This window comes from Miniopterus natalensis, chromosome 3, assembly GCF_054644295.1.
Source record: "Miniopterus natalensis isolate mMinNat1 chromosome 3, mMinNat1.hap1, whole genome shotgun sequence".
NCBI classification, from domain to species: domain Eukaryota; kingdom Metazoa; phylum Chordata; class Mammalia; order Chiroptera; family Miniopteridae; genus Miniopterus; species Miniopterus natalensis.
The window spans coordinates 8,707,946-8,726,846 of record NC_142083.1 but is presented as its reverse complement, the minus strand read 5'-3'; the positions used below and the strand labels follow the sequence as shown (position 1 = coordinate 8,726,846).

The 18,901-nt window shown below is 38.6% G+C and overlaps 1 protein-coding gene and 1 pseudogene across 2 annotated transcripts in view; one reads left to right on the top strand and one right to left on the bottom strand.

Annotated features, from left to right (window-relative positions):
• The window catches only part of WDR70 (WD repeat domain 70), a 175,528-nt gene that overhangs the window by 71,361 nt on the left and 85,266 nt on the right, over positions 1-18,901 (top strand). The window lies entirely within an intron of this gene.
• LOC148093431 (large ribosomal subunit protein eL30 pseudogene) lies at positions 9,441-9,829 on the bottom strand (annotated as a pseudogene).

Here is an 18,901-nt window from a genome sequence, read left to right as displayed (position 1 = left end):
GATCCCAAATGCAAGAGCAGAGTTTTCCTATTGGCACTTTTCAGTCTGGGAGTCAGCTCAGACTCACCTGGGAAAGAAAGTGTTTTCCCAGGTAGGATGTAGCTTTAGTCTTCAGTAAGTCATAGTATCAATTTCTAGGTCGTTTCTCATTTCGAAGTAACCCCAAGCTCTGCTTTTATGAAAGCTACTTTAAACTGACAGGCAACTCTGATAAGAGTCGGTGTGTGTGTGGGGGAGAAATAACACTTTGTTTTTATGTGTTATGGTCCAGGAGTTTTATATACTCTGTCTCACTTAATCCTCACAGCATTGGCTCGAAGAAGGAAGTGACTTGCTGATCACACGTCTCTTTAGCGGTGGAGAAGGGATTGGAACTCAGGCCTGGCTCGATTTTATCCTATTCTCTCCCTAGCTTTAGTTTTCTTAAGCCCTGTTCACTATACCTTCCTTCAGAATAGATCGTTGCATAGCAAAGCTGATCCTGGGGCTAGTGCAGTGGTTTTCAAACAACATTGTGAGACCCTTTTTGGGTCATGACCAGCATTTTTTACAAAATAAAACAGTAGAAATTGTCAGAGTGTGGCACAGGTAGTACTGTTTACTGAAGTTTCTGTTTCAGTTGTGTGAGTTGGGGGTAGAGGAGTGGGTGGAGGGGTGAGTGGGTGTGTGCATGTGCTGGGTCTTAGTTTAATGTATTTCCTACTATGTGAAAGTCACTCTCTTTTCTGAGTAAAGGGTGTGGTCACAAGTTTACCACTGTGTCTCTTCTCCAGGCTTTGAAAACATTCCATACTGTATGTCAGTTATAAGGCAGTGAAATGTAGTAGTACTCAGCATGGACTCTGGAGCCAGATGATCAGGGTTGAATCCACACTCTGCCATTTACTAGCTGTGTGACCTTTGGCAAGGTATTTTGTGTCTCCTTGCCTGTGTTTTGTCTCCTGTCACATGGGGTTGTGTGAGCACTGAATGAATTTATATCCCTGAAGTGCTTGGGATAGTGTCTGTCTCACAGTAGCACTCCATGAGTTATCTGCTGTTATTGTCGTTGTCATCGTTAGTGTTGTTGAAAGGTTTGTCTCTCTCTTAGAGGGATTGTGGGCATGCTGCTTTAAGAGCAGCCTTCTGTAGCTTTGATTCATTTGGTTAATTAATGTGTTGCAAACTTCTCACGTGCTACAAGAAGGCTAACTTTGCCACTGGTTTAGCGCAGTGCTCCTTTTTTATATACTACTCAGATTGTTCTTATTTGGCCAATACCACCAGTGACAGCTACTAAGTCATGTGTCTGTGTAAGAGTTATTGTGGAAAGTTGTAAGCCTGACTCGGCCAGAGCTTGGCCTGTAAAGAACTGGCTAGCTTTACAGGCTGATTTAATCCTGGTCATAGGCCAGCATCGCCAGCTCATAAAATATGTGTGTATGTCCCGGTCTGCTGTGTTACAGAGGGCTAACGTGCTGTACTTCGGTCCACCTGCCTTAAGGTCTGTGACAGGTCTGGAGGAAGATGTTGCTTGGGTGCTCACAAAGAAATACTATTTGAGTTTGGGGTTGACCGATCAATGGAAGTCTAGGAAAATAGTTAAAGGAAAATAGTCCAGGTACCAGTAAGATACTATACTGAGCTCTTGGCCCGGAAGTCTTACAGTGGTCCCAGAAAGGCAAGAGTAAGGAGGAGGAGTGAACAGAACAAACTCCAGGCTGTTTCTTCTCGGGTATTAGTTACAGATTCTTACAAGTACTTAATTGGAAAAAATAAACAAAGGTTAAATATGTGTCAGGGAATTATTTGTTTGTATTTCTTTAAATTATGTCTTATATAGCCAACCATATCTTATAGTGAATAGGTAACTGCATATTATTATGATGATTAATGTTAAAATATTCTTTTGTTTATAGAATTGTGCAGACTGGCAGCTGTCAGAGGGGAGGGGGTTGGGGGTTAGGTGAGAAGGGTGAAGGGATCGAGCATAGGGAAAAAGGACAGACTCCTAGACACACACAACAGTATGTATGGTGCTCGTCAGAGGGAGGACGGGAAAGTGGGAGAAATTAAAGGGGGATAAATGGCGATGGAAGGAGACTTGACTTGGGGTGGTGAACACACAATGCAGTATACAGACGATGTGTTATAGAATTGTACACTGGAAACCTGTACAGTTTTATCAACCAATGTCACCCCAATAAATTAAATTTAAAAGTAAATAAAATAAAAATATGGGAGGAGAAAAAGTATTGTATTGTGTGCTTTACCTCTTCTTTTTATCGGGGCCTTAGCTCCCATTAGCAGGCACCACCCAGAATTGCAGGCAGTAAGTGCACTCGGAAAATTCATAGGACTCATCAGGAAAAGCCCAACGCAGTTCAAAGAATAGTGAGCATAACGTAGTGATAGGAGACAATCTTTTTCACAGAGTCCTTAGGAATTTATATTAATCATAATTATTAATAGTTAAGTATGAACGTTAAACTAATTGTGCCTTATGCCCACTTCATTATGCATGCTGATAATATAGATGTGATAAGAGATGAACTTCTCAGATGCTTAAGGTTGGCAAACGAATCTCTCCGAGTTAGGAAGTTATAAGTTCTTGCCATGTTTCTAGTGCTCTTTGTATTTCCTTATTGCTTATTTTTAAAAAGTACACGTTTTATAATTATGAAGTTGTTTAACAACACCGCAGAAATCTGAGGCAGTTAAGAGAAGCAGACCCTCACGCATTGATTCCCATCGCCGTACTGTGACAACGAATGTTTTGAGGAGACGAAGTACCTTAGAGTATTTTTAAATGCACTTGAACATAGCTATAATTATAGACGACAGAAAATCTTACTTTTTTCTTAATTGTGACAAAACCTTTTTCATGCTGTGATGTACTTTTTATAGACCTAGTTTTTAGTTGTGGCATAATAGTGTTCAGTTTTAAGTACCATAATTTACAAGGCCTTTTTTGTTACCTGTTTTTATCTTTATAAATAATGTGTTGAATATTTTTATGCATGCAACTTGTTTCATATTTTGGATTTTCCCCCTTGTTTTTAAAAAAAGTTGTTTTTTTTAGATGCAGAAAAATATTTGGAAAAATAAGAGTCCCACTTTCCAAAGAATTTATTCTTGTGTGCCTGTTCTTTGAGTTTTATGACTTAACCATTTCTGTGGGAGTTGCTGCCATCCAGTTTGTATCTTATAATATATGGCACATCCCAGGACTGGGTGGAGTATCCCAGTGGGATTTCCTTATTTACCTGTTTTGGACATGAAAATTTTATTGGAAAAACTGGATAGTTTACTGATTCTGGAAAAACAATTTTTTAAATTACTTGTTTGTTCATCTAGCACTGGTAATTGAAATCTTTAGTTTATATATTTGAATCATAGTAAACATACACTATATGATATCTATTCATAAGTGACATTTTCTTTTAGAGGTCCTTGATCTTAAGCAAACTTACCAATGTTGTGTGAAACAACAAACGCTTTATTTACCTCCACATTTTCAGTAGAGCACTTTTTCTTAATGATCCTTTAATTCACCTCATAACTTAAGTCAGATGTTAATATCTCTTTTTTAATACCTGTTAATTTTCCTTTTTCCCAGGCAGATGCCCTGGGACTGTGGGAAATTATAGTAGCAATTAGAGGAAAAGAAGAAGGGTGGGCTGGTCATTCTTGGAGCCCATTTCCAAATGATAGTAACTAAATATGAGAGTCAAAGTAAATTCATTTATGTAGATTTCAAATTTGATAATGTTGTGTGTCAGTTTCTGATATATTAAAACCTTGCCATAACACTGTAAAAGGAGCCACAAATATTGTGGTTAAACCCAGCATGTTCTTGTAAGATTGATGCAATGACTGGGGCCAGCCTGTTGTAGGGGATGGGAGCCAGTTGCCAGTTGTATATCCAAAATACTGTTAAGGAATGCATATTATGGAGAGGTTTCACTGGATTTAAAATTTTTATTTTCTTTTTGAAATGGAATTAGATATTAAAAGTGAAATCATTGATATTTTGTTTTTAGACACAACATGAGTAACTTCCAAAAGAAAAAATCTACTTACTTTAATTGACTATCTGGTGGTACTTGTGTTATAGAATAACATGTACAATCAGCCAGCATGAAGTTAGCTGGTGTTTCAAAATAGTGAAACTAGTGCATGACATTTATGAAGTTCATTTTTAAAAAAATGCTCAACAAAATCACTGAGATTAATGACCACCCAAGCAGCTGTTGTAATTAATGCCTATGGTACTTGAAGAGCATTGGCAGGGCACTGACCCTGACTAGACCAACCATGAGTTTACCAAATATGGGCTATTTATTCTTCCTAGAGAGTTTATGGAGACCAGGACTTTTGTGAAACACTGTTTTTGTATGAGGGTGATGGCGAATGTTATTGAATGCTTGGTATGCGCCGGATGCACTCTTCTAAACTCTTCATATGTATTAACCCATTTAATTATCTCACAAGACACGCCGGGCAACTGCAAGATCCTTCCTTTTTTCTTCTTTCCCTCATCTACTTTTCGTGTAGGAATCTGAAGTCATCGCTTTGTTCTGGGGGTGCACTTCATCGGAGTGGGAGGCGCTGTAGTCTCAGTGGTAAGAATTTCAGAGTTATGGTAGCGTTGGTGGTGAGCCTTTGCTGACTGTATAGTTTCAGATGTTAGCATCTTTCACTAAGAATTTTATTCCGGTTCCAAGTAATTCTAAATGTCTTATTAAATAAACATATTTTCCGTGACTAATCCATATATCAGGTAATCTACCCCACAAGAGTTGACTATGAATTAAAAAATGAACTATTTGGATTTGCATTGTGTGAATATCTAATTTAGATTTCCTCTTGGAATTTATTTTGAAATACATTATGTGTATTTGTAATTATATTAATTTTTTAATATTGATAATATCCTTAATAATATTTAAGAATCTTACAATTCCTATAAGAACTAGCATGACCACTCTGTTTCATCCTAAATATGTCAAGTGCTTTTTTTTTTTGATTCATAAATGCCCTTTCTTGGCGATAGTGTATTTCCCTCTGCCACCCTATGTACCGCTGTCTGTAATACTCATAGTTTTACTTCTTTGGTAGAGAAAAGCAGGTGGTGCCACAGTAATCTCATTCTTAGGCCAGAAGGCCTAGGTTTTGTTTTTTATCTTCTTATACCTGCCCCCACCCCACTCTTAGCCACAATGTTAATAATTTGTGTTCCTTTGGTAGCTATTCCCATAATTACATGTATTCTTACCCTATCTTTATGCAAGATGTATTGGACTCCCTTAGTTTGGTGTGACATCACTTACTGCTTCTCGGATACCCTCCCCCTCTCCACTCTTCCTCCCTCCCCCACTCCCTTCCCCACTGTCTCCCCTCCCTCCCCTTTCCTTCACTCTTCCTCCTCCTCAATCCCTCTCAACAACGTTATGAATCCAGAGTGTGCCCCGTAACATTGTATAGAAATACTGTTTTATTTGGGCGTTAGTTGGTTGCCAGAAATGTGTTAATCAGGTGAAATATAAAAGGCCTTCTGAAAGCTTGGGAAATTATTATTTTATAATATTTATTTAGTGTTATTCTTTAATAGCACGAAACTCATTTTGTTTTTTTTACATTAAAAAATTTCATCTCTTTTTAGTTTCTTCTTTTGTTTTTCTTTTATGAACTCTGTTTCATTCTGTTTATTGCTTATGCTCATAACCTTTAGAAGTTAACTTTTATAGGTTTTTTTTTAATCCCCACTCAAGGATATTTTTCCATTGCCTTTCAGAGAAAGTGGAAGGGAGGGAGGGAGGGAGGGAGGGAGGGAGGGAAGGAAGGAAGGAAGGAAGGAAGGAAGGAAGGAAGGAAGGAAGGAAGGAAGGAAGGAAGGAAGGAAGGAAGGAAGGAAGGAGAGAGAGAGAAACATCGATGTGAGAGAGACACATTGATTGTTTGCCTCCTGCATATGCCCCAACTGGGGGCTGGGAATCGAGCCTGCAACCAAGGCCTGTGCCCTTGGCTGGAATTGAACCTGGGACCCTTCAGTCCGTGGGCCAACGCTTTAACCACTGAGCTAAGCCAGCCAGGGCTATAGGTTTTTTATACTTTCTTTTTGATAGCAGAACAAAATTTTGATGTTTTAATTAGCCAATTTAAGCAAAACTAGTTATGGGAAAAATTTTAAACCAAGAAAAGCCATTAATAACTGAGTGTTCCCAAAGTAGCTTGAATTATGAGTTTATATAATTCATGATAGAGAGGTACAAACTACATTTTTTTAAAACTGTAAATATTGTGAAATGCCAACATTGTGGTGGTTTGGGGAATAGGTCAGAGCCAGATACTCTTCAGTGTCATTACAGATGAAGCACTGCCTTCTGATGAATCGTTTTCTTTCTACTCTAGGCCAGGGCATCTCTGACCTGTGGTGCCATGTATTTTCCCTTGGTTAAAATTATACAGTTTTACTGACAGGAAGATCACTAGTTCAGCTCCTTCTGCTATGATATACAGTTGATAAGCCACAGTAAATCCCCTCCCCAGAACTCCCAGTTTAAAGTAAAATATGAGAGTCTGTCTGGTAAGCCAAATAGGAGCTATTATCTATCTGTCTACATCAGATTAACACCTTTCCTTCTTATCTTTTGTGCCATTTCAAATCTTAATAAAATATGCGCTCTTGACTGAACACAAATTTGTATTCTTAGTTATTGCTGATTTCTGTAATGATTTATTCAAACTGAGCTACTGCATATCTCAAATTGTAAATGAACCTGTCTGAGATGCTTTACTAGTTCATTATAAAAAAAAGAGTCCTATGTGTTAGAAGCTTTATGACAGTTGGAGCCACTGGGCCTTCCTAGGACAACCAACCAGTGACTCATAATTTGTGTTATTACATTACAAGGCTTACAGAAGACAGCCTTGAGAAAAAAAGTATAAGCTGAAGCAGTTTACCTAATCAGGCACTGACTTTGGCTGAGCCAGCCATGTGGTGCTCGGTACCTGTGACTGGCTGGCTCATGCATATATTCACTATTACCATATCAATCACATACTTCCTTTAATTGCATGAGACAAGTGGCCTCTCATACATACTGTTGGGGAGATCTAGAAGATGTCTGTGATTGACTACAGAGTCACCACGTCTCACTTCATGGGTATTGCAGGAGAAAGACCATTGGGAAGTAAAGAGTACAGCCCACTTAAGTTTTTCTAATTATTTTTGACTCTGTTAATATTAGCTCTTTAAGTATTGCTTAAGTGCCATGGAGGCCAGGCCATTTTTCACATTTTGTATCTGTAGTCTCTCTCAAAATTCTAGAAATATAGAATTAACTGACCTAGAAAACTAAGAGATAAGATTATTTTGGTCAACCTCAAAATTCATATTTTTGAATTCTTTTAGAAATAAAGGCTTCCTCACTAGTTGGTATTACAGAGATGACATACACTATGTTGAAACAACTGTTTAATTAAAACTGTATAAAATATTTGTATGAGATACATGGTTAAAACATATGGTCACAACAGATAAGGTTGGCTACCTTGGTGGGGAAATGGAGTGATGGGTCTTCAGAATCAAGAAGAGTTCATTTTTGGCAGCTGTTAGGTTGGCATGGTGCTAAAGCTTGTTTTGTCCCCAACAAGGACCGGATCCGCTGTAGGAGGGTCTCGGCAACAGGCCATATCACTTTGAGGGTTATTTTTATAGAGCAGGTCTCATTGTATTGGCAAATCCTAATCCTCTGGTGGGATTTCTTTTTGTTATAGTTTATATTATGACATACTGCTTTTTTAGTGACAAACTAGAAAATGTCTCTCTGTTGATTTAACATAAAGATAGCATCTGAAGTTGTAAATTCATTTGCTGTTTACATATATAAAGTTGTTTCCTGTGCTAGCATGGAAAAGGAGAAAAGAGAGAGAGTGGGGACTGAAGGAAACAGTGGGACAAGGAGTCGTTTGAAGGGATGGAGCAAGGCGAGCACTCAAAGTACCCCTCATGTGGCCACCCAGGGTGCACTCATGGTCCTGGGCCTACACATGAGTAGATGACACCACAGGCGTTTTCAAATTTTCTGTAGTCACGTGGAAAATTTTCTTGGATCTTTAAAATGACATTCTTGAAAAATGACAAGACTTTGGTTAGTTAGATAGTATTGGAGGAAGCTTAGCTCTTTAGATTGGAAATAGAAAAAAATTTCCATTTTCTCTCTTGCAATAAAATTGTGATGCTGCTATGGTATGGTACTGATAAAATTTATAGTATAAAAAAGCATGAGGTTATCTGTTTATACTATAGTTACAATTTTCACTAATAACTCTTTACCTTTTTTCATTGGAGTGTTTCTGAATTATGGTTTTAGAAAATTTTTTTTCTATCGATGTTAACATTTTTCTAATAGTGCTTGTTTTATTTCAAAGGCAGCTTAAGTGCGGCTCATGCTCTCATGCATAAACATTTGCATTAACTCCTGTAGTTAAAATTTAAATACCAAATAAACGGTAGCCCTTTAGAAATAGGATCACCATAAAAATGAACCGCTTTAGATGATGTTTTATATCATGGCACAGAAAGGGATCTTACCAATCTTGCTCTTTCTTGATGTCCCACTGCTATAGTTCTGATGGATTTGCAATATCTGCAGAGAGCTTACAAGTTAAGGAAAAGTTTATCATGCTGTTTGTCAGTACAATTCAGAGATACTCATCTGGATATATAAAACTCCAAAGTCTAAATAAAAGTTACAAAGCATTTTACAAACTTGGCAAATCAGGTTTTTCAAGAATCCCTTCTTTCCTCTTTTTGCTGCTTGGTGCAAGGCTGCTTTTGTGTCTTTAGTAACTGAGCTGGTGAAATAGCTGAGCTGGTGGGCATATTTTGCCACAGAAGTCATTCCCTTTTGATCTTAACAAGATGAGCTGTAGTCATTTATCGTTAGAGTCTTATCTTGTTGAAAGAAGAATCTTGAGTAGACTTATTTTATTACACATCAGCTTGATGTGTGAAATTACTTATGTTGTCTGTATTTACAGCTGTTAATTCTCAGGAAAACAGGTGTCTTTATATTATGTAGCCCACTGGAATTTAAACCTTTTTAAAAAAATGGGTCTGTCAGTATGTCAAACTCTTCAATATTTAGTGTCATTTCTGTGTTTTAGGGTTCTTAGAAGCCTAGGGATATAGGTTGTTGTAAGAGTTACTAGTTGTTAGAAGAGCTGTTAGAAGCCTGTAGTAGTTTAGGATATTAGAGTAACCATTCGGGGAGATAATTTCCTAGAAGATAGTAGACAAAGCACTTTACAGATAGGAGATTGCATTGTGCTCAGTATGTTACCTTGGATTGAGTAATTATATTCCTTTTAGAAATTCACATAGATAATAAAATGTTTAGCATTACCTCTCTTTACATTCACTTTATTGAGCTATCATTCAAATGCTATGAAATTTACCCTTTGAAAAACAGCAACATACGCTGTGGCCAGTTGTAGTAAAGAAATATTCTGCATGATTTACTTCTCCCAGTCTGTTCTGGCAAACTTCTCATTATGCCTGGATCACCTGGGTCAGTGGTAGCCCGTGTGCACACACTGTAGTATTTTCCACATGCTGTGCCCAATGCAGTCTTGTTGCCACTGTAGTGATGGGCGCCAGTCTTGGCTGACACGGCCTAATACTCCGTTTCAGATCTCCAGGCGGGACAGTTGCTGGCGAGGATGAGCAGTTTTGCTTTGCCCTGTCTGATTATTTTCAGGGCTGCTTGCACCCCAGCATGCACTTTCCTCTTGTCATAACAAGTTGGAGCCTAGTGTTGGTCAACTCCAGTAACTTTGTCATTTTTTCTTGTGGCCACCATCTTTCCACCTTGGGTGTGGGGAGGCCCCCAACCAAGAGCAGCCGCCAAACTGGCTGGGAGCGAGAAAAATAAAATTTTTACTCCTAAGTATACAATTCATTGGTTTTTAGTATATTCACAGAATCGTACAACCATATATCTAATTTTTAGAACATTTTTGCCCCAGAAAGAAACCCCATGCCCATTAGCACTCACTCCCCATTTCCTCCTTCCCTCAGCCATGGCAACCAGTAATCTACTTTTTCTTACTTTTTGAATTTTAAAATTATGCATTGAAATAGAAAAAATAATAGTTTAATACCATTGACCCTTTGTATTAATGAAAGTATATAACTAAGTTCTGTATCATTAAATACTTATAGCAACGTATTATTAAGGTTTTATTTTCCCCGAGCCTTAAACAGTAGTTTTTTTATCACTTCATGCTTTAACCAGGCATAGCTGTATAGCAGATTATATCTGAATCTGCCTCTTTTTTTGTTTTTGTTTTTGGAAATTTACAGTGTTTCTTTCCTTTAACCCCTAACTTGGGGTAAATACAATAAACTTGATTAGAATACCATTTCTTCATAGAACAAATAGGTATTCAGATAGCAGTTATAACAGAAGTAATGTTTAAAATAACTTAAACTTTGCACTTTTCCTCAGTCTTAGAAACATCTCACTCCTGCACACAAACATTTGACACTCCTTTATTATGATGATTTGTTCACTGATATAAACTCTTCCGGTCCCTGTGAGCTGTGCGACTGTGGGCCCCTAATTCTTTGAATTGCGAGTGGATTCATAAGCACAAGTACTTGTTTATCATACAGGGTTAGTCCAGTTTTGCCTGGTTTCAACTGGGTTGAGAGGCAGAGGCAAAGGGAATGTTTTTGAAGTCGGCAGGCGCACTGAGGATTCTGTTAGGGAAGAGATCTGCTTTACAGTTCACCAGGGATTTCCCTCAGCTGAGAGCTGTCATTGTCATCCCAAGACCGTTACTGTATAAGACTCCAACATGTGTGTGGAGTGAGAGAGATTGTGAGATTGATTGTATAAGAGTTCTGGGGAAAAGACCTTATTTAGGAACATCGCTGTAAGGCTTCTCTGACTCCTCTTGGAGCTGGTGACAGAGCCTGGGGTCCCTAAAAGCAAATAATAGTTGTTTACAGTGACTATTCCTGTGATAGCTGTTTTTCACTGTCTCTGTAGTAACAAGCAGTGGCAGATACCTTCAACAGCTAAGATACTACAAACCCCCACAGGCTGAATGAGCACTCCACTCTTGAATTCGTGCCTCAGGTTTTTCCTCCGGATATAAAATCAAAACGTTATTTTTGAGTTATAAACAAACAAAAGGACTAAGACATTGCCATTGCTGGATATTGATAAGAGATGCTTGGAGACTAAATCAACTGGGCAGGTGGAAACGAGTATCATCATACAAGTGGACATCACACTGCAACTTTTATTGTGGTCCACAAAAATATAACCTAAATCCATGGTCTCAGGAGCATGCTTATATATAGACACACATGCTAGATTATATCATAGCTCTCAGAGGAAGAATGGGTTTCACTTTACACAATTTTGTTCTGCCTACAGAATTTTAAGAATAAATCGCTTGTATAACTTGGTGCTCTTATGTAAAATAAAAAAATGAAAGCTACATTGTTTAGCTATCACAGACCAGGCCCTGATAAGAAGTTCTAATAATATAATTGGGTTCTGAGTTTTTTGTATTATATTAAAGTTATTTTTTTTCATGCTATGTTAGCTTCTATGTGCAGCCCCCCCCCCCCCCCCCAAAAGATGCATTTTATTGCTGTGTGTTTCATGGATTTTTTTCCCACTGAGTCTGAATAGGCAGCTTTGTCCATGCCTATAGCAGACTTCTTTAGCAGCTCCCAGTTATCATGCCTGGCTTGTGTAATTGGGTAGTCATCAGAAAAAGAGGGGGGGATTTTTTTTAACCTTTGAAAGTGATATCCCTTTCAGCCTTGGCAGGTCTCAGCGTTCTATCTTTGTCTCTGAAATCCACATCGGAAATGCTAAGAGTTCCCGTGCTGGAGTTAGGAGAGGTCGTGGTCAGGAGGATCCTGTAGCACTTTTCAGAAATTAGAGGGTCATCCAGCAAAACTAGGCCACATAGTCTAAGGATCAAGTGCACCCGTAATGTCGCTTGGATTTGAAGATCTGCATGCTTGTAAGCTTATCTGTAATTTGGTCTGGTTTCTATTTACCTATTCAAGCCCAGCACAGTATTTGTGATGGCTGAAAAATACTAATATCAGTTTGCACATATGAAAGTATGTTTCCATTTTAATCTAATTTTATTTCTAGTAGGTGCCAGGCTTATGTGTGTTTGCTGTAAGAACTTCTTATGTAGCCTTACCCACCTACTCACCTGGCTCTTTGTGGGACAAGGGTAGAGTGAGGGATTCCATCAGTGTTTTTGGAGAATTTTATCTGTGTGTGGCAGGTGTTAGGAAGTGAGTCCATGGCCTGGTCCTTCTCCTGAATTCTATAAATACAGGTTTTTCTGTGTATTAAAAGGATCTGGCAGGGGCTTAGCTCTTGTTTATTTTCATTGAATCCTTTCTCTAGTGATACGTGGACTGTCTTGTTACTTTTTCAAGCCTGTTGACAGCACTCACAGTGAACAAACAGAATGCACTGTGGTAAAACACTGTTCTCTGAAACCAGTGGGAATGACACCACAATAAAGAAAGCTGTGTAGTGGAAATCTTTTAACCTGTGTTCTTACGGGACAACTTTTTACAATACACTGTACATCTCAGCTTGTAATATAGGGAGTGCTATTTAACGCCTTGTTGAGTCAGAATGGTCATTATGAATATCATACACTGAACTGTACTACTCACAAGTAGATGCAGGTGTAGGGCCAAATAGTGTGTGGAGATTGGCTGTAAGAACGGCCTTGATTTCTCTCTCTCTGTATCTGTGCCCCTTGCAGTGTGATTGTGCAGAGAGAGTGTTTGTTTACTTACTTCTCGAATCTGGGCTGACCTTGTCACTTGCTTTAGCTAATAGATATGGCAGAAGTGATGGTGTATTGAACACGAAGCTAAGCCTCAAGAGGTCTTACGTGTTTCTGCTCATGGAATCCTGTTTAGCTGCCATGAGAATTAGCTTGGGCCAGCCTGCTGGCTGTGCCCCCATCACACCTATCACTGTGTCTGAGAGCTGGCCAACCACAATGTATATGAGGGAGGCCATTCCAGTTAAGCCAGCCAGTCTTGGCTAACCTATCAGACTACTGCACAATCATGAGAAAGCACAAAATTCCACAAAGTGGAATTGCCAGTTGACCTGTAGAGTTACAAGTGAAGAATGCTCATTATTTTAAGCCCCTGAGTGTGGAGTAGTTTGTTATGCAACAGTGTCTAACTTGTGTACACGCTGCTCTTAGAACATGTTTCTTTAGGGGGGAAAAAGCTTCAAACATCAGTTTACGTTTTGGTCAGTTGTTGCTTTCTCGGCAAATTATCCTGGACGATATTTCTGCAAAATGGGTGAATCAAAGACAAGGCAGCTTATTTCCATTGCGGCTGGCTATCGTTAAGAGTTTGTTGAATTGAGTTACCCTCTTTCAAATAATTTTTTCATTGTTTTTGGTATCTTTTTACAGTAGTATTTCACATATTATCTGTTCTGTTGACCTTATTAGAAGGGGAACCTGGAGAAGTCCTCTGTCATCCTACATCCATTTTTCAGTCTTCTGTGTGCTCAGTGTTTTGATGGAGTATGTTAAGGATTTCCTCACCATTTGTTTAGTGAAAACACAACTAGTTTTTGAATACTTATTCTACACATAGGCACTGTGCCAAGCAGGAGCTTTTGTGAGCTTACAGTCTAGGAAAACTGGCCAGTAAACAGAAAATTAAAGTATAGTAGTCCCCCCTTATCCATGGATTCACTTTCTGTGGTTTCAGGTATCTGTGGTCAACCATGTGGTCCAAAAATATTAAATGGAAAATTTCAGAAATAAACAATTCATAAATTTCAAATTGTACGCTGTTCTCAGTAGTGTGATGAAATCTTGTGCTGTTCAGCTCCATTCCACCAGGGATGTTAATCATTCCTTTGTTCAGCGTCTCCAGGCTGTGTACACTACACACCTGTCAATAACTTAGTAGGCATCTTGATTGTCAGATCGACTATCACAACATTATAGTGCTTGTGTTCAAGCAACTCTTTTATTATTTTTAAATTTATGATTTGAGAGAAAGAGAAAGGGAGGGAGAGAGAGAGAGGGAGAGAGAGAGAAAGAAACAGAAACATCAATTTGCTGCTCCACCAATCCATGCACCCACTGGTTGCTTCTTGGCACGTGCCCCAACTGGGATTGAACCGTAACTTTGGCATATCAGGATGATGCTCTAACCAACTGAGCTACCTGGCTGGGGCCCACATAACTATTATTTTACTTAATAATAGTCCGAAAGTGCAAGAATAGTGATGCTGACAATTCAGATATGCCAAAGAGACTAGCTTAGTTCTCTCTCTAATAAGCTTCTGGATCCAAAATGATCTTTCAGGACAGAGCCAAAACATGTAAGAGTCAGCCAAACAGTTGGTTCTTGCCTACATGTTAGGAATAAATTTGGTAACTTTTAGTGGATAATTTTAAGTCCATGTGCCCATTTGGGGTAATTGCATTGAGGCACTCCCTGCTGAATGGTTAAGCTATCCCATGGAAGGGACTTACTCTTAAAATTCACTAGAGTATACTAGGGTAATAGTTGTCTTTGACTCAGCATGCAACACATAATGTTATATATATATATCTATATATATATACACACACATATATATATACACATATATATGTATACACATATATATGTACACATATATGTATTATATGTATATATATACACATATTACATATATATATATATATATATGTGCACTTTACATTTTTGCTTGTAACTTTGAAAATTGGTAACATTCCTTTCCCCCACTCCTGGTAATTTAAGTGTACTTAATTTACTCAAATTCTTTTTTATACCTTTTCTGATATATATTTTATTTATTTATTTATTTATTTCTGTATTTATTTGTGGGGATGATAGGGCCCGGTCATTTGTTGTGCTTCTGTGTAGGGGATGTTCAGCACTAACCACAGGAGCAAAATGAATGACCTCTGCAATGAAAAACAAAGGGCTAAGGAGTGTGTGATCTGGTTCGTGGAATTTAATGATTGTCGTAGATAAAAGGGGAAGGAAGGGACCCGCTCATAGCTCATGAGAAGCAAGGATTCTAATTCCCAGGAAAAGCCAACAGGAGAAGCCAGTGGGAACTGCTTATAAATAAATTGTAGGACTGAGAGCTACTGGCCTCTCCCTGAAACATGTGTAAAATTATATGTAAAAGTCAGGAGCACAGCATTAATATGTATGACCAGATTCCAACTCGAGTAGGCAATCTGTTCCCCCAGGCATAGCATGATAGTTGAGCATCGAAGGGGAAACATGCTGTGTAAGCCTGTGTGTGTACTGATTGTGTTACACACGTGTATCTTTTGGTGTTGTGGTGGTGTGGTGGGACTGGGAAAGACTTGGTATACCCAAGAACACAGGCTACTGGCTGTATATGGTCTGTGGGGCCCCTGAGAAGTTGGTGCATCTCTGACGCGCACCGTAACCAGTTCTGCTTAGGTGGTTGAGCCAGAGTTTTAGGAAGTACCCTTTATCGCCCCCCTTCTTCTCGCCCCATTTTCACCAGTCCTGTAGTGTCTACTTTGAAAATACATATTGAATCCATTTGTTTCTCTCACCTATTAAACATGATTTGAATGAATGATTGTATTTAACTACCCAAGTTCAAATCACCATCAGCTCTCAATTAGTCTCTTACATATGTTTTTAACCACTGCAAACATAGTGATAGTTCCTGAAAATCACAAAACAGGTCATGTGAACTCCCCCAAGTAAAACCTCTGGCTTTAGGCTAAGATCTAAAATACAGAGGTGAGCAAAAGTAGTTGTGAGTATCAAAACAGAGTTTATTCTTGTATGACTTATTTGTATTACAACTGTAGACCTATTTTTGCCCCCCCCCCCCCCCCCCATTTATCACCTCCTACATGACCTCACATAATCTGGTCCTAGCTGTTGTTATTTTAGCCACCACAGCTGGTTTTCTGACCCTCCACTAACTCAAACTCTCTTCCACTCCTTGGCTTTAGCACCTGCTCTTCCCTCTTCCTGGAATGCTTTTCCCCCTCTTTTTCAGGTGAACTTTACTTCGAGATACCTTTCCTGATCTCAATTAGATTCCCTGGTTATACTGTTTGAAGTCCTAGTAGTATTCTTTCAGAGTACTTGTTACAGCTGGGCGTTACAGAAGCAAAACCTCTAGAGTAGTGAGTTGTCTATAGTCTCTATTCCTACCTCATCTGTCATTTCCCCCTCCAGCCCATTCCAGTTAAGCTGTGATTCACAGTGCTCAGCTGAACATGCCTTCAGGATTCTCCATGACCTTCATTCTGCCAAATTCATTGTATTTCTTTCTCCTTTCCTTACTTGACTTCTCAGCAACCTCATCACAGTAGACCATTGCCTCTTTGAGACACTTTTTCTTCTTGGTGTTTGTCACTGTCTTGTTCCCCACTGTAACCACAGTGCCCAGAACAGGATCTGCTGTATAGTGGACACATTAAATATTTGTTGAATGAAGAAGTGAATGAGTATCAGTTCTCCACTTAGAATTTATAGCAAATCAGATTATGCTCGGGTACAGGGCCTTTTTTCAGGCTTGGTAGCAGAGCATTATCATTGTGTGTTATAGCCCTGAGTGTAACACACCCACTGTTAGGAGACCATGTGAATGTCAGAAAGTTGTGGAGTCACAATATAATCAACACATGGAAGCCATCTTCCAGTTAACCATGCAGCTGGAATTGTACCCTATTTGTGCAATTTTAATAACTTACTGATTACTTGACTGTGTACCTCATAGTTCTTAGTTTTATTGAAGGTCAAAATAAGTTGTGGCTTTTTTTCAACTTAATGATTAAAATATAACATTTTGGGTAATTTTCTTCCTCTAATTAAATGCCATCAAATCAGCAAACTTATTTGAACTCATTTGCAAGGCACAGCTGTTGGTGCTAGGGACACAAAGATGTACAAAACTGGACTCTGTCTTCAAGGAGGTCACAGTCTAACGTGGGAGAGAAAAATGCACAATGTAAAATACAATGTGACATGGCAAGTTTTATGCAACATGTGCACCATACTCAACTCTGTAGAAACACAGAACAGTGGTCAAGGCAGCCTGGAGAAGTGAGGGGATGCTTCCTTAGGTGGGCCTGACTGGAATCTCACCAGTCTCTTACACACACTGTGTTCTCATTTAAATAGCATATTTGAAGTTTTAATTTTATTAAATTTCGCTTTTCTAATTCCTAGTGTGTTTCTCCAAATTCTGTGTTCCTTGAAGGCACACAGAGAGATGTTGAAATGAAGGAACTAACGAATGACTCCCAGGGCATGGACGCTTGTCCGCTTTGTTTAGTGCCTAGATCAGTGCTTGAGCTATCAGTAGGGTCCCGAATCCTTTTTGACTGAATGAAAGGAAAGAAGGGAGGAAGGGAGAGAAGAAGGGAAGGAAAATTTCAAATATATCCACTCTGGAAGAGCAAAGCAAAGAAAAAGGGCAAAAACCCAACTCTTTTTAGAATAGAGATTTGATAATAATCTGAAAGAAATTTGAATCTCGGTGCATTAGCTTTTATCTGTTTCATTACTGTGAACAATCCAACATGGAGTCATTTTCTTTCCTACAGCTTTCAGACTGGGCACCCACAGTGGAACTTCTGTGATAGCAGCGTTGACAAACAAGTCCCCCAACAATTTATAGTTCATTCTTTGTCTTCACAGTTTCTTCTCTTTTGTATTTCCCTAACAATCCATTTTAATTTTGTGGTCCTAGGATTTTCAGATAATGTTCTTAAAAATTATTGGATTTTATTGTGTCTCATTGATTCTTTAGAGGTTGTACTTTTCTTCCTGGAAAAAACATTTGCTTCCCAAAAATTCTTATCTGTTGTTTGCCCAAGACAACATACAACTTCGTAGAGGTATGGATATGATGATATCTCTAGAAACTCAAATAATCCTGATATCAACATATGTCCTAGTTAAACTGCTTTGTAAGTTTATCTATTTAATGGATTCATTTTATTTTCTCATTGCCCTGTTTTTAATTTTCCACTCACCACATGTGAGTCAGATTAATGTAGTTTATTTAGAAGCTGTATTGCCAAGCAGCCATGGAGAGCGTCTTTGCTTACATTCTGATTTCCCCCCTTTGTCTTTGGCCAGGAGCTCAGCCCCTTTGGTGTCCCATCTGCTTACCACACGACGGCTATGGCTTATTTCCATTCATCTGGGTCAGAGAATAAAGAGACCTTAAGTCAGCCTGGATGTTACCTGCCATTGCTATGTGTCTAATGCAGTTAAAGACAGAAACTTTTGTTTTCCTTAAGAATTGATATAATTAAGCCCATTACTGTAAGTGTATATTTTCTTTCTGAAATGTCCCTTATTGAGTCCCAGAGTTTCTGACTTTTGGAACCTGTCAGCTTTCACCTCCAAGGGACGGCACATCGCTGTAGCCCCGTTACCCCCTCGTGCTTCACGTCAGGTCCTCGCTGCCCTGCGGTGATTCGGTTTGCTGATTGATGGCTCTTGATTCAGGTTTTCTTTGAGAGTCTAAATTGGTCTGGGGCAGATCCTACTTTGGGAAGTAAAACGAATTAAATTTTATCCTGACTCTGTAGCTAATATACCCATGAGTTAGGAAAATAACTTTTTTTTAAAACTCAGATTATCAGCAGTTCAAAAACAGCACTATTCATTTTTTTCTTATTAGTTTGTTAATCTGTTTGTTTATTTTTATGCATCTTATCTCATTCCAAAAAAGAATTCAGAGAAGCTCAAAATAATAATAGTAACACACATTATGAAAAATAAAGAAAGCATTAAGGACCATGGGAAAGAAAGGCTGAAGGGATAAGGTTAGTTCACAGAAAATTATTG